General features: G+C 30.9%; 1 protein-coding gene across 22 annotated transcripts in view; it reads left to right on the top strand.

Annotated features, from left to right (window-relative positions):
• LOC117170201 (plasma membrane calcium-transporting ATPase 3) overlaps window positions 1-13,740 on the top strand; it is a 1,035,667-nt gene that overhangs the window by 349,354 nt on the left and 672,573 nt on the right. For 10 of the 22 annotated variants that reach the window (XR_004466737.1, XR_004466738.1, XR_004466740.1 and 7 more), the window contains exon 1: window positions 5,925-6,136. The exons of 3 other annotated variants lie outside the window; for them this stretch is intronic. The gene's annotated coding sequence lies outside the window, so the exon portion shown is untranslated. Of the gene's footprint in view, window positions 1-5,922; window positions 6,137-13,740 lie in introns of those variants that run through there. 9 more of the 22 variants (XR_004466741.1, XM_033356801.1, XM_033356806.1 and 6 more) reach the window with 2 other exon arrangements.

Below are 13,740 nucleotides of genomic sequence, written 5' to 3'. Positions count from 1 at the left end.
TTCCCCTCTACCCCCCGCTCCCCGTAGAAAACACCCATCGATATAGTTTGCCAAGAGCCACTTGGAGCGCTGTAAGCAACTCTCGGCACACCTTCGAGGCGCACTTATGGTAAACTTAGCTTGGACAAGAACCATTTGGATTGAAAGTAAATTGCCAATTAAAACATTTTTACATTTATAACTTTGCAAAACTTGATTGTTTTAATAAATACCACAAATATAAGTCGATGAGTAATTTATATTACGGTTTCATATATTTTCCACTAATTCTAAAATTATTAATTATAATTTTCATTCTATATATTGTCTATATATAGTTCTTTAATATTATTTAGTTTTTATTTTTATTTTTGTGGTCTGCAATTTCTACGGACTTTTTTAGACTATTCGTCTAATCAAGTTCTCGTATGTATTTTCCAATTTCTTAATTATTATATATTCTAACGTTTTTATAAAAATATAATTATAATTCCATAGGAAAATTGTTCTTTCAGTTTTTAGACGTTAAGACGACAGTTTACACTGTAAACTTCCTGAAATAACAAAATGCTGAAACCTGAAAATTCCGAATTAAAAAATTCTAGAATAATGAAATCCTGGACAATTTACAATATTATCGAATTTGAAAATTCCCGAATAATAAAACTACAGCCCGAATGCTGTCTAATGATAAGATATACAAACTAGAAAATTCTCGAATTGCAGAAATTGAGAAAACAGTTATGTGTTCAATATTATTTATTTATTAAAAATACAATAATCAAATTTTTTTAAATTTGGTTTATTGTTTAATTTTATTAAATTATTGTTTTGATTTTAAATAATAATAATGGTAAAGAAATATAATACAAACATAAATTTAAAACACGTGAGCTTCAAATGAAGCAAACTTTGCAGGATTCAATGCAGGCTGATTTAACGCGACTTTTATTTTTATTTTTTTTAATAATAATTTTATTTTTGCGAGCGTTTTTTGTAATGTACAAAAATAAAATGGACATTTTCAAACAACTTTTTTTTATCCAAAAATACATTTGTTCAATTATTGTTATTTTTAATTCAAACAATAATTTTTAGAAACTTTAAACATTAAAAAAGTTTTTCCTCGGTAAAAATATTTTATTATTCTACTAAAAAAATTTTTTCAACTAACTATTTTTTAATTGTTCAAATTAGAGAGTTGTCTAGACCGAATATTTTATAATTCGGAAATTTTCTGTCGGTAATTCTTAAATTCGGTAAGATTGTAAATTTTCGAGAATTTTCTAATTCGGGTATTTTATATTTCGACAAAGCATTGTCGAAATATAAAATTCCCGAATTAGAAAATTAAAAATAAAATTCCCACATCACTGTAAAAATTCCGAAATTTTAAGATTGCAATGTTATAATTTCAGAATTTTTACAGTGATGTAAGAATTTTATTTTTCGGAAAAAGCGACTGAAAAATCCCGAAAAATAAAATTCCTGACACTGTAAAATTCGTACATTGAAAAATAACCAATAATAAAATTCCCGAAATGATAAAAGTCCCGAAATATAAAAGTCGAATTGGAAAATTCATGAAAAATAAAATAAATAAAATTCCAGACAATAAGATTATACTGAATTTTAAAAATCCCCAAAGAAAAAGGCTGAATCATAAAATATTCGAACTAGAAAATTCCTGAATTTAAACAATTTAAAAAATTGTTAATTATATATTATTTATATATTGAAAATACAATAATCGAATATATATTTCTGGATGAAAAAATTTGTTTGAAAATGTGCATAGTATTTGAAAAAAAACATACAAAAGTTCTGAAAAATCGAATTTTTTATTAATAAAAAAAAATGATAAAAATAAATTTTGATATAAATCGTTGTTGAATTGAATCCTACAAAGTTTGTTTCAAAAATTTTATTATGTAGGTACTAAAAAAATTTAGGCAGAACATTTTTTTCTTTCAAAGCGCACGTGTTTTTAAATGTATTTTTAAATACAATTTTTATAAAATTATTATTCAGGTGCCGGAGATTTCATTTTTTGGGATTTGTCATTCATCCCTTTCGGAATTTTTGTCAGTGTTCCCATATTTTTATAACTCCTCTTAAAATTATTTAATTTTTCAAAATAAAAAGTCAACATTTGAAACCATTTCCAAATCATAAAAAGTATCTATTCTCTTTTAAATTATTTCAAATCGATTAACATTATTTAAAAATTTTTTTCGGAACTTTTAAATGTCTTTTAGACTGATTCCCATTTTCCTAACATTTTTGTAAAATCCTGCACACAAAATTGTTTCAAGAGCTTCCAGAATTTTTCTAATATTGTAAATCTTTTGAAATGTTTTGAAATATTTTTAAACATTTTCTTTGAGTTATGTATTTTTTCAAAATAAAAAATCATTTTAAATCTAGCCAGAAATTTTTATTGTTTTCCTAGTATTTCAAAATTCTTGAGGAGCTTCAAATTTTGTTCTTTTCTTTGTAACATTCAGAAACCTCCAGCTTATTTGATTTTCTTCTAAATTAATGCTTATTTAACTGTTCTTTAAGAATCAAAATGAAATACTTTTACCTTCAAAATACAAATAAAAAAATTAAACAATTATAATCGTAACATTCCAAGTTCAAATTTTTCGCTCTGAAATTGCCGCAATTCATTTTCAAATTGTTTACTATTGAAAATTGTTTTTTTTTATTTCTAACTTAAATAGATTAAAAATGGAATATTTTACACTGAAATAATACTTCAAAAAGATTTTGAAATTGAATAAAGGCGTTCATTTAAGAAGCCATTAACTCGAACTTTATACTTGTGTCACTACTAAGGCTTTGCAGTTAAATTAGTTCAAATTTTAGCGTTAAAATATGTAAATTATATCATTTTGAACAGATCTAGAATCATCTTGTAAAATCAATCACTGTTTAGTTTTTAATACTCGAACTGCAGTTCAATTTTCAAATTTACTTTCATTTTCTGATTTGTCCCAGTCGCGAGCCTAGCTTAATATTTAAAACAACTTTTACTTTTACGTCAGGGTCTGTTTGTCTGTCCGGCGTCGTCGTTGTTGTTGTCTGTATACCAGATAATTTTTGAAAGACTGGTCCGGTTGAATTGGGCTTTGACACACTGTTCAGGGTACCAAAAAAAAAGATCGACTTCGTTAAACAGCCATTTTTGATAAAAATCCAAAAAGTTGAAGCTTTTTCAAAATTTTTGAGACCACTTTTTTTCAAAATTTGAAAATTTTATCGACAGCTATTTATGGTACAAGAAAATATGAACAATTTATCCTGACAACTTTTTTTGATAAAATCAAACTCACCAAAGTTGAAGGATTTTCAAAATCCAAAAAACCAAACGAAAATGTACATTTGAAGCAAAAAAAGCTTGATATGGAAAAAAGTCAAGAAGCGAAAAACGTTACTTTTTCAAGGCCCCATGATTATTTTATCACATTCTCATCCATAATGAGAAGAGTTTTATGCGAAAAATGATTTTTGCGAATTTTATTAAATTGGTTACATACACTTTTTTTATTTTAAGAATTGTATGTAAAAATTGTAATATTTTTATTTTTATAACAAATATTTTTCTTTAATTAAATATTTGCAATAACGGTGTTTCAAAGAGATTTTGGAAAAAAATCTTTCGGAGAATAAAATTAGTATTTATAGGTCGACAAAGGTTTGTTTTCTTTACCAAATTTGGCTTTAATCTAAATTTTTCCAGTTGTATTTACTATAGTACAATTTACGTTTGCATCTCGGGCGAAGAAATTCATTCTATTGCTTGACAAATATTCTTTGTAAATCAATATTTTTCACAGAAACTTACCCTGAGTGACAGAACGAAATTGGAAACAATAAGAGTTAATTTATTCAGGAACAAGCTTTTTGAACAAAAATGACCTTGAGTGAACCTTTAATATATATATGTTAATTTTTACAAAAATCAGGCGTAATTTTCTTACAAAAACAAGAATTTGTGGGGGGGGGGCAAATTATCAGAAAATAAATAAAACTTGAAGTTGTATGATTTTAATTTGTAACTAAATAATTTGAGAGGTTTGAATCTAAAATTATCGAACACATTTCATTCAAAAATTCAGATGAAATATTTAAATAGCTTTAAATTTGAAATTATTCAATATATTCTGAATACTACAAATTTAAAATGTCTAAATTATTAAGGCTGTAAATATGTTTGAAATTGCTGTTCTGGAGACTAAATAGCACTTATTCTTTTATTAAGAAATCACAACCAAAATTGTTCAAAACAAGTTATTAAAAGAGCTTTAAAAACCTTAAAAAAGGTCAGAAGTTTTAATAGTTCAATACATGTGATAGAATCTCTTTAAATATGAAATTAGTCTATACTTTTTCATGTTTGAGCTACAATTATTCCATTTTAGAGTTATAAATTGCAGTCGTGAAAAAACCAATAAAATGTTTTAATTAATTTGTATATAAAACAAAAAACCTTTGTATAATTCAATTTAAATGCAGCTGCAAAAATTTAATTTGAAATGCGTTGAATTCAAGGTATAGTTTAAAAAGAAAACTGAAAGCAAAGGATCGACTTTCAAAAGAAGCTAAAGAAAGTGACTCGCTGGATTGCAAATGAACATGAAAAATGGTGTATTTTCGCATTTTAAAATTGTAAATTCAAACTTTTTCGCCGTTTGAAAATTTCTAAAAATTTCGAAAAATTCTGATAATTCAAACAATAAGGCTGTATTCTGAAAATGAAGCAATTCTAACGTTAAAATTCAAATTCCTAAACTGAAGGCCTAAAAATTTGCAAATTTTACAATTAGTGTTATGTAAATTGTATTGGTATCTTAAAAGAGTATAAATAGTTCTTAAATTAGTTTTTAAATTTTATGCAGTTTACCTTTTTTACATACCTAGATGTCATAAAAGCCTACCCAATTTTTTCAAATTTTAATCTCTTATTATCTGTAATTTTATAGGGGCGGCTGAAATATCCCGAAAAATGAAATTCCCGACTCGGTAAAACTCTGTCCCAAAAAATATAATTCCGAAACTAATCAAATAAAATAAATTTTTCTTTAATATTTAAAGTGTTAAAAATTATTGTTTGAAATTAAAATTAAAATTATACAAAAAATTTTACCGATAAATTAATATATAAAAACACGTGTTTTTTAATTAACATTTCGATTTTTCAGAAGAACTTTTGTGATTTAAAAAATACTATATATATTTTCAACCAAAATATCTTATCCAGAAATATATTTTGTTTTAATTATTATTTTAAATTTAAACAATAATGTTTAAATACTTCAAACATTGAAAAAGTTGTTTCTTTGGTATAAATATTTAATTATTTCAATTAAAAAAAAAAAAATTGTCAAAGAAAAATGCTTTCAGCACTTGTTTACCTTGAAATGTCTTTCTATAATACTTTTTTTTTAAATTAAAAATATGATTTTTCGAAAACATTTTTTTTATAATTAAAAAAAGACTGTACCGAAAACCTGGCTCAAGCTTCAGATCTGAAAAAAATCAGCAATACATACATGTCAAACTTTTCTAACCTCAAAAAAATTTTCTACTGCTTTACCGTCATATTTTACGAAGAATAAGAAAACAAGAATTCGACTTCGTAGTACGATGAGGGCAGCACCTCGATAGGGCAGAAAATGTGATGTCCTATATATATAATTCCCCACTCCGACGCCCCGTAGCGCATCTACGTTTAATAATATCTTTGGTCCTGTGCTGCGCCAAACTTCACCCAACGAAAATATTCTCGACCAATCAGCTTTATCTAGAAAGAGATAGGTCTAGTCTCATATGTTTTCTCTCTCTCTAGAGCCCATTATTGTTCTCCCCACAGCATTACGGGTCCATTTCTATATGTCGATGGTGTAGTCAGTGCGGTTCTGGGGTGAGTGGTTCTGTGACGTTTCTTTGCTATCTCTCTTACTCACGCAGAAACCATCCTCGACTGCCGTTCGTGGCCGTTTGCACGGCACGGTTGTCGCGGTTTTACAATTTTTTTGACAAACGACAAACACTAAGATTCCGGCTTTGTAGATTTGAAATTGACTCAGTTCAGGAACAGATTTGAATGGCTTTACGTTTCTTCTTATCAGCTATCCCACAAGACTGACAGGTAACGAAAAACTTTGATGTATCTCTGTACATCTTTTAGTAAAAGGAGTTAATCTTTCTTAATTTTCATATGCAATTTTTATTCTCGTTTGTCCAGTTAAAAATAAATAATATCTTGTTTGGATGTTGAGTCATCGCATTCCCTTGCAGAGAATTGGTGAATTTACTATATGAAAAGTTATCAGTTTAAAACTCAGTTGCGGTAGGTATTTGCTTCGCACATAACCTCTGTCAGTGCAATTAACGCACCGTTGGCTATAGCTAAATTATATTTCATTCGATCATCAGGGTCATTGCATCTTTTTTACTCTCTTCTATTTGTATGTAGCGGCGTCTCGTACATTTATATGAGTTGTAAAAATATTAGATCAAAAAGTTTTAATTTTACATTTTGTTCATAATCAATATGCATTACTTATGCGTTCTGATGTTTTGCAAGAAGTATAATGCCCATTACACGAGGAACCCAAAAATATTATGTTTGCTGCCACATAGTGCACCTCAAACAAGGAATAATGCAAATGACAACAAGGTCTGGCTACGATCCATCATTTGTATGCATTTTGGGATAAAAAAATTAAAGAACGAAAATCGCAGCTGAAACCGTTTTTGACATATTTTCAAATCAAGTTTTCGGGTTTCAAATTATATGTAATATGATAACCATACACATAAAATAGTTCGATGTCGATTTTGGAGTTTCGACAGCAAATCATGCTTCGATATCTATGATCTATTTAATCGAATAATTATGTCCTGTAAGTAACCGAAAGGAAGGGAGCTTTGTGTTTGATGAAAATGTATAATACGTGCGCTTAAGGAACACGATAACTTTAGATGCGTTTCTCTGAAACAGCGGGTTTTTGAAGTTCCAACTTCAAAAGTGCCCCAGTTACTGGGTTTTCAACCCAGAGGGTTCAACTTCTTCTTTAAATGTTGTAAATTTATCCACCTACATGTCACTATACGGACAAAGTGGGTCCTTTCCCTGTGGAAAGTCAAATATATGCATCAACTCGAAAATAGCTTGAACACTATCCACTGATCTGATAACTCAAAAATAAACTATGCTATTGTAAAATGTAAAAACGAATTAAAAAATTTTCTTTTACAAGTTTTTATTTTAATTTCCATGTATTTAAGCTTGTAAGAATCAAACCTTGCATTTTATTTTTGAGACTTTCATATATCCAGTCGGCTTGAAACTTTGCAAACATTCTTATGGTAAACAAGGGTATTGCCGACACCCTTCCAGTGATCGACACTGTGCAAAAACATTTCTTATATTAAAATTGCGGGGTTTTAAAATAGATACTTGCACATGCGTATATATTCTATTATTCATGGAATTTGTATTTAAAAATTTATTAAGTACAAAATTTCTCAATATATTCATAAAATAATGTGTTTGTTGTCACCCCCAGAAGAACCTGTCGACACTGCAAAAATTAGCGATGTCGTTAATATGAAAGTTAGAAGAAAAGGTATTTCTTATCTTGTAATACTTTCAGAAGTTATATCGTTATTTTTATGAATTTAATTACATACATATTTTTCTGAAACTTAAGTAGATTTAATATATTTTTTAAATCCTTATAGTACCTTGAAAACCAGTGAACGACACCAAACAGAAGGAAGTTTTAATATTTATTTTACTTATAAGGTTCTGGAAGCTGGAATTACATTTTCATATCGAAATGATTTCGATGCCATAATTTAGTGCTAATTTAGGCTGTAGATAAAAAATATGGCCCACAGTTTTGGTCAAAAACATGCAGCAATTCTAGCTTCTGCGGAAGCCACAACTCCGGTATACGAAACTCTGCAACTATTAGTGATATCAAATTCTCCTTTGCGCAGGACTTTAGTGTTAATTAAGTGCTCTGCATTTGTGCTATGCAAAAAATTCGGGTACTTTTTTTTACTAAGAACGTGTAATGCTGGATTAAGGTGACTGGCATATGAAACTCGGAAACTATTAGTTCACTGAGAAAAATGTTTGTTTGAATCAAACGAATTTGGTTTGAATCAAACAAATTATTTCTTTAATGTGGGTTCAAATAAATGTTTGGTTAGTTTTTAATAAATTTCTTGTGTAAAATAAGTATAGTTCTTGTTTACATTGAATATATATTTTTTAACTTAATTAAAGATTTTGTTCAAGTGAAGTAAATCTTTTTTTACACTTAACCTCAAAATTGAGTATTCTTTATAAAAATAATGTATAGGCTCGATGATATGTTTATTGTAAATCATAAATATCATTGTATATGTAAAAGCAGAAACACTTGTTCAAGCCGAATGCTTAATTCTGGTTAATTTTGAACTCTGGGCTTCTCATTTCTGTATTGAACAATCATAAAGTAGAATAATGAGAAATGAACCAGTTAGACATTTGAATTGAATGTACATATTTGTTCCTGTTTTTAATCATACTATAATAATTATAATAGAAAAGAACATGATTTGGTAGTACTGGTTTCTACTGTATTTTTTCTTTGAATCAAATAAATATTTTTATGAATTCGAATAAACAGACCTGAAACAAATGCATTGTTTAATAAAAGTCAATTTTTTATTTAAATCAAACAAATTGAACTAAAAAAATCATTTGTTTTAAGCAATAAGGCAAACAATTTCCATTTCTTTAAATTAAATAAACCTTTTTTTCATTGAAACAAGAAATTTGTTTGATTCAATTATATGAATTCAAATAAATTGTGTTGTTTGATTCAAACAAACATTTTTATGAGTGTGGCATTAAATTCACCTTTGAGCAGGCATTTAGGGCTAATATGCCGTAAAAACTAAATTCTGTGCCCGATTCTTTTAGTCAAAAACATGTAGTAATGATGGCTTGAGGTGACTGGTATATGAAACGCGGAAAATATTAGTATTATCAAATTCACCTCTATGCAATTATTTAGTTCCTCTTTAATGCTATCATATTCATTGCACAAATCCAGAGCACTTAAGTAGCACTAAATTCCAGCGTAAAGCAGAATTTGATATCACTAATCGTTTCACATAAAGCCATAATTACTACAAGTTTTTGGCAAAAAAAAGTTCCTGGATGTCGTGCATTGCACCAATTCAGAGCATTTAATTAGTACTAAATTCCTGCGTAAAGGTGAATCTGAAACCACTAATAGTTTCAGAGTTACACCTATCAGTCACCTGAAGCCCGCATTACTATACGTTTTTGGTAAAAAAAGGTGCTCGGATTTCGGGAATTGCAAAAATCCAAATCATTGAATTAGCTATAAATGCATGCGTAAAGGAGAAATTCATTTCACTAATAGTTTCAGAGTTTCGCATACCGGAGTTGTGTCTTCAGCTGAAGCGAAAATTACTACATGTTTTTGACAATAATTACTCGGCACCAGATTTTTGTTCTGCATCATAATTTAGCACTAAATAATCACTAAATTATGACATAGTGCCTATATCGATATGACAACGTTGTAATTCCAGCTTCGGGAACTTGAAATTATACATACTTTTATTATTGATATTCATGTTCTTATGATTGCTGCTTGTTTTTCTTCATTCCTATAGGAAATACGTTTCTACGATTGTTTAATGCTTAGTATCTATTTATCAGTATCTTATTTATTTATTTCGACCAAAGCTTCTTAGTTCAAAAAAAAACATCCATAATTATATCAAATTGATGTTGTTTATCGTCTAAAGCAGTGGTCGGCATGCTCTTGCCCAGGACAGGGTACCCTGCCTTGGCTGCCCCACGACCTACTTTCAGGGCAGTACCTGCGAGCTTGGCCAGACCACCCCTTTCCTCAGGGGTCCTTTGTTAGAAAATTGGGAAAAAATGTGAGATTAAAAAATTCATAATTGAAAGTTACATATCGTTGGGATCCCAAAAAAACGCAGATTCCGAATATGATATTTTGAATTTGCTGATTGCAAAACTATAACATTTTTATGCATGGCATTTTATGCCTCATTAGGACAAAGGGGGCCCCCCGCTGGCAAAGCCCGGCATAACAATCTCGCTCAGTCAGGGACGTGAGGAAAAGTCGTGTGGAGAGGGTAAGACGAGCAGGTATACTATATATAATATATATAATACTGTATATAATTTCCAGGTATGGTCAGGCTCCACCCGGCTTAATTTTGTCTACTACTTTTCGGTCTATTCATGTACCTTAGTGTGAGTGAGTTTACTCCAACAGGGGTCTTTTGTCTACAGGCATGTCAAATTAAGGAAACTTTAAAACTTTTAATTTTTCAACTAGCGATTTGAAAATAACATAATCAGCACCTACGAATTTTTCCGATTCCAATTATATATTACTTGCCTAGAAAAGTTGAAAATTTGAAGGCGTTTAATATCAAGAAACATCAGCTTTACAGCCAATTTAATACTAAATACTTCTCAAATTTTCAACCTTTATCGATAAATTCATGTCTTTGGAATCGGAACAATACGTAGATTCCAAATATATTACTTTTAAGTCACTGATTACAAAATTATGAATTTTTTAATCTCACATTTTTTCCCCATTTTCTAACAAAGGACCCCTGAGGAAAGGGGTGGTCTGGCCAAGCTCGCAGGTACTGCCCTGAAAGTAGGTCGTAGGGCAGGCAGAGCAGGGTACCCTGCCCTGGGCAAGAGCATGCCGACCACTGGTCTAAAGCAATGGTCCGAAAACTTTTTGCTCACTTTTCAGGTAAGGGCAGGTTTGACCCAAGACATTTTTTTTTTGCCTGCCGCGCTTTGTTCGTCAACGCTACGTTTTTTTCTGAATTAGGTTGGCTTTCCTCGTCAGGGTTTGATTGTTAGACGGGATACTCAATGTGAATAAAAAGTTACTAATGAATTTTGTTTTAAATTCTTATAATAGCAATTTATAAGTCTGGAATTCGAAATTTGTTACTTTTTTGCGATTGAATTCATCGAAACTTGTATTTGGGAAGTTAAAAATCAATGATTTAATGGAATATAATGAAAACTCAATTTTAAACTAAAAGTGTTATAATGCATTGATTTTTAGTATTTTAAGACGTTTTTTAGATTCCTTTTGATCGCAAGAATTCACAGATTTTGAATTTCGAGGTTTCAGAAAGCTAATGTTGACATTGAGAATTTTTTTGTTTTGAATTTTAATCCCCGTTATTCGAACCGCTTAATAAAGGAAGCGTCCATGGCGGGTTGGACCTTCTTGGTGGCAGTAAGGTACTGCCACGAAATTGTGACTTGACTTGCCGTGGCAGCTAGGGGTGCCGCGCGGCAGTAATTTGCCGACCACTGGTCTAAAGCAGTGGACGGCATGCTCATGACCAAGTCTGGCTACCCTGACCGAGCTGACCAACGACCTATTTTCTGGTCAGGTACCTGCGAGCTTAGACAGACCATCCCTTTTTTCAGGGGTCCTTTGTTGGAAAATCGGAAAAAATTTGAAATTAAAAATGATTAATTTTGCAATCAGTGATTTGAAAGTATGCAATATACTTGGAATCTACGTATTTTTCCGATTCCAAAGACATGTAATTTGTCAATAAAGGTTGAAAATTTCAGAAGTATTTAGTATTAAATTGAATATTAAGCTGAAATTTTTTGATATTAAACTCCGTCAAATACTTAATTTTTGTAGATAAATAATGTATAATTGGAATCGAAAAAATTCTTTGATGCTGATAATGCTATTTTCAAATCGCTAGCTGAATAATTAAAAGTTTTTAAACTTCCTTACTTTGACATGCCTCTAGACCAGTGGTCGGCACGCTCTTGCCCTGGGCAGGGTAGCCTGCCCTGGCTGCCCTGTGACCTACTCTCAGGGCAGTACCTGCGAGCTTGGCCAGACCACCCCTTTCCTCAAGGGTCCTTTGTTAGAAAATGGGAAAAAAATGTGACATTAAAAAATTCGTAATTTTGCAATCAGTGACTTGGTAATATATTTGGAATCTCCGTATTTTTACGATACCAAAGACATTTAATTTGTATATAAAGGTTGAAAATTTGAGAAGTATTTAGTATTAAATTGACTGTAAAGCTGATGTTTCTTGATATTAAACTCCTTCAAATTTTTAACTTTTCTAGGCAAGTAATATATCATTGGATTAAAATTTCCTTACTTTGACATGCCTGTGGACAAAAGACCCTTGCTGGAGTAAGCTCACTCACACTAAGGTACATGAATAGATCGAAAAGTAGTAGAAAAAAATAAGTCGGGTGATATCTGAAAATGAAGCAAAAAGTATGCCGATCACTGCTCTAGACCAGCGATTCCCAAACTTTTTTTTGCAGTTTTCAGGGAGGGGCAGGGCCGCCACCCTACCATTTTTTCCCTTTACTAGAACCCAAGGGGGATACTTGACTGTCGGTCATGCGGGAGGTTTTATGCTTCACGCGAGAGAATTAGAGCCGGTTGAGAAAAATTAATATGTGTTAAAATGTTAATAAATTAAATTTTAATTAGTTGAATCAATTTCCTAATCTGATTTTAGGCAAATGAAACGAAAGTTGATGAAAATCGGTTAATATCTTCAATGCCAGTTGACAGTTCCTGTAATATTGCATGCACTTAAAGATGTGCTGAATTACTCGAAATGTTAACCGATTTTTATCAACTTTTTTTTCATTTGCTTAAAATTGCATCAGGCAAATGATTCAGATAATTAGAATTGAATTGAGCCATGTCTTTAGGATTTTAGTAATTGAATCAGCCTTAAATCGCATGACAATGAAAGGGTCTTCATAGCGGGGGGGCTGCCGAGGAGCTGGGCCCGGACTGGCTTCCCCCCTAGGGGGCTGCCCGGCCCGGGGTGGCTTTCCCCGACCGCGGTCGGGCCGCCGACCGTCGGCACTAGTTTGGGAATCGCTGCTCTAGACAAAAGGCGCCTGCTGGAGGAAGCTTACTCACACTGAGGTCCATGAATAGACCGTAAAGCAGTAGAAAAAATTAAGTCGGGGCGGGCCTGACCATACCTGAAAACTGAGCAAAAGTTTGCCGACCACTGGTCTAAAGTAACTAAATTGCATAATATTTCTCACAAATAATTTTCTAAATTCTTTAAAATTCGAAATCAATATAGGTGTCGTTCACTTATTTTGAGTAAATTATTTTAAAATAAATATAACTATATAAGATATATAAATATATCTGAGCTCAGATTTTGAAAATTTTACAATGGCGACCGAAAATTGAAATTTTTGTGGAAATTTTCTATTGTGTGTGTCCATGATTACAGAAAATTTCCAGCGAAATTCAGTAATATTTCTATTTTCTGCCGCCATTTTTAAATTTTCAAAATCTGAGTAGATTCGTGATCGGCGATCCCGAAAACCGTAATATGTAAATTTTCATAAAAATATGTCTTAAAATTTCCTAAAAACTAAATTTTTCCGTACCAAAAACCCCCGGTTGAATCGAAAAATTGCTACTTTCATATCACAAGAAATGGCTCAGAAAAATGTGGCATCCGGAGATGCCACTATGCTGAAAAGCGTTAATAAACAGTTGAGCTTGAATTAGATTTCGGTTTTCGTTCTGATGTTCGGCTCCAGTGGAGGAGTTACCGCTCTACAACTGCACGATCTGTTCGGGTCTGTTCTACAAAACTTTAAATTTAATAAAATCAAAC

The sequence above is a fragment of the Belonocnema kinseyi genome, chromosome 3, assembly GCF_010883055.1.
Source record: "Belonocnema kinseyi isolate 2016_QV_RU_SX_M_011 chromosome 3, B_treatae_v1, whole genome shotgun sequence".
In the NCBI taxonomy this organism is placed as follows: Eukaryota; Metazoa; Arthropoda; class Insecta; order Hymenoptera; family Cynipidae; genus Belonocnema; species Belonocnema kinseyi.
The sequence above is the reverse complement of the archived record's forward strand: the minus strand, read 5'-3'. Positions and strand labels throughout refer to the sequence as shown.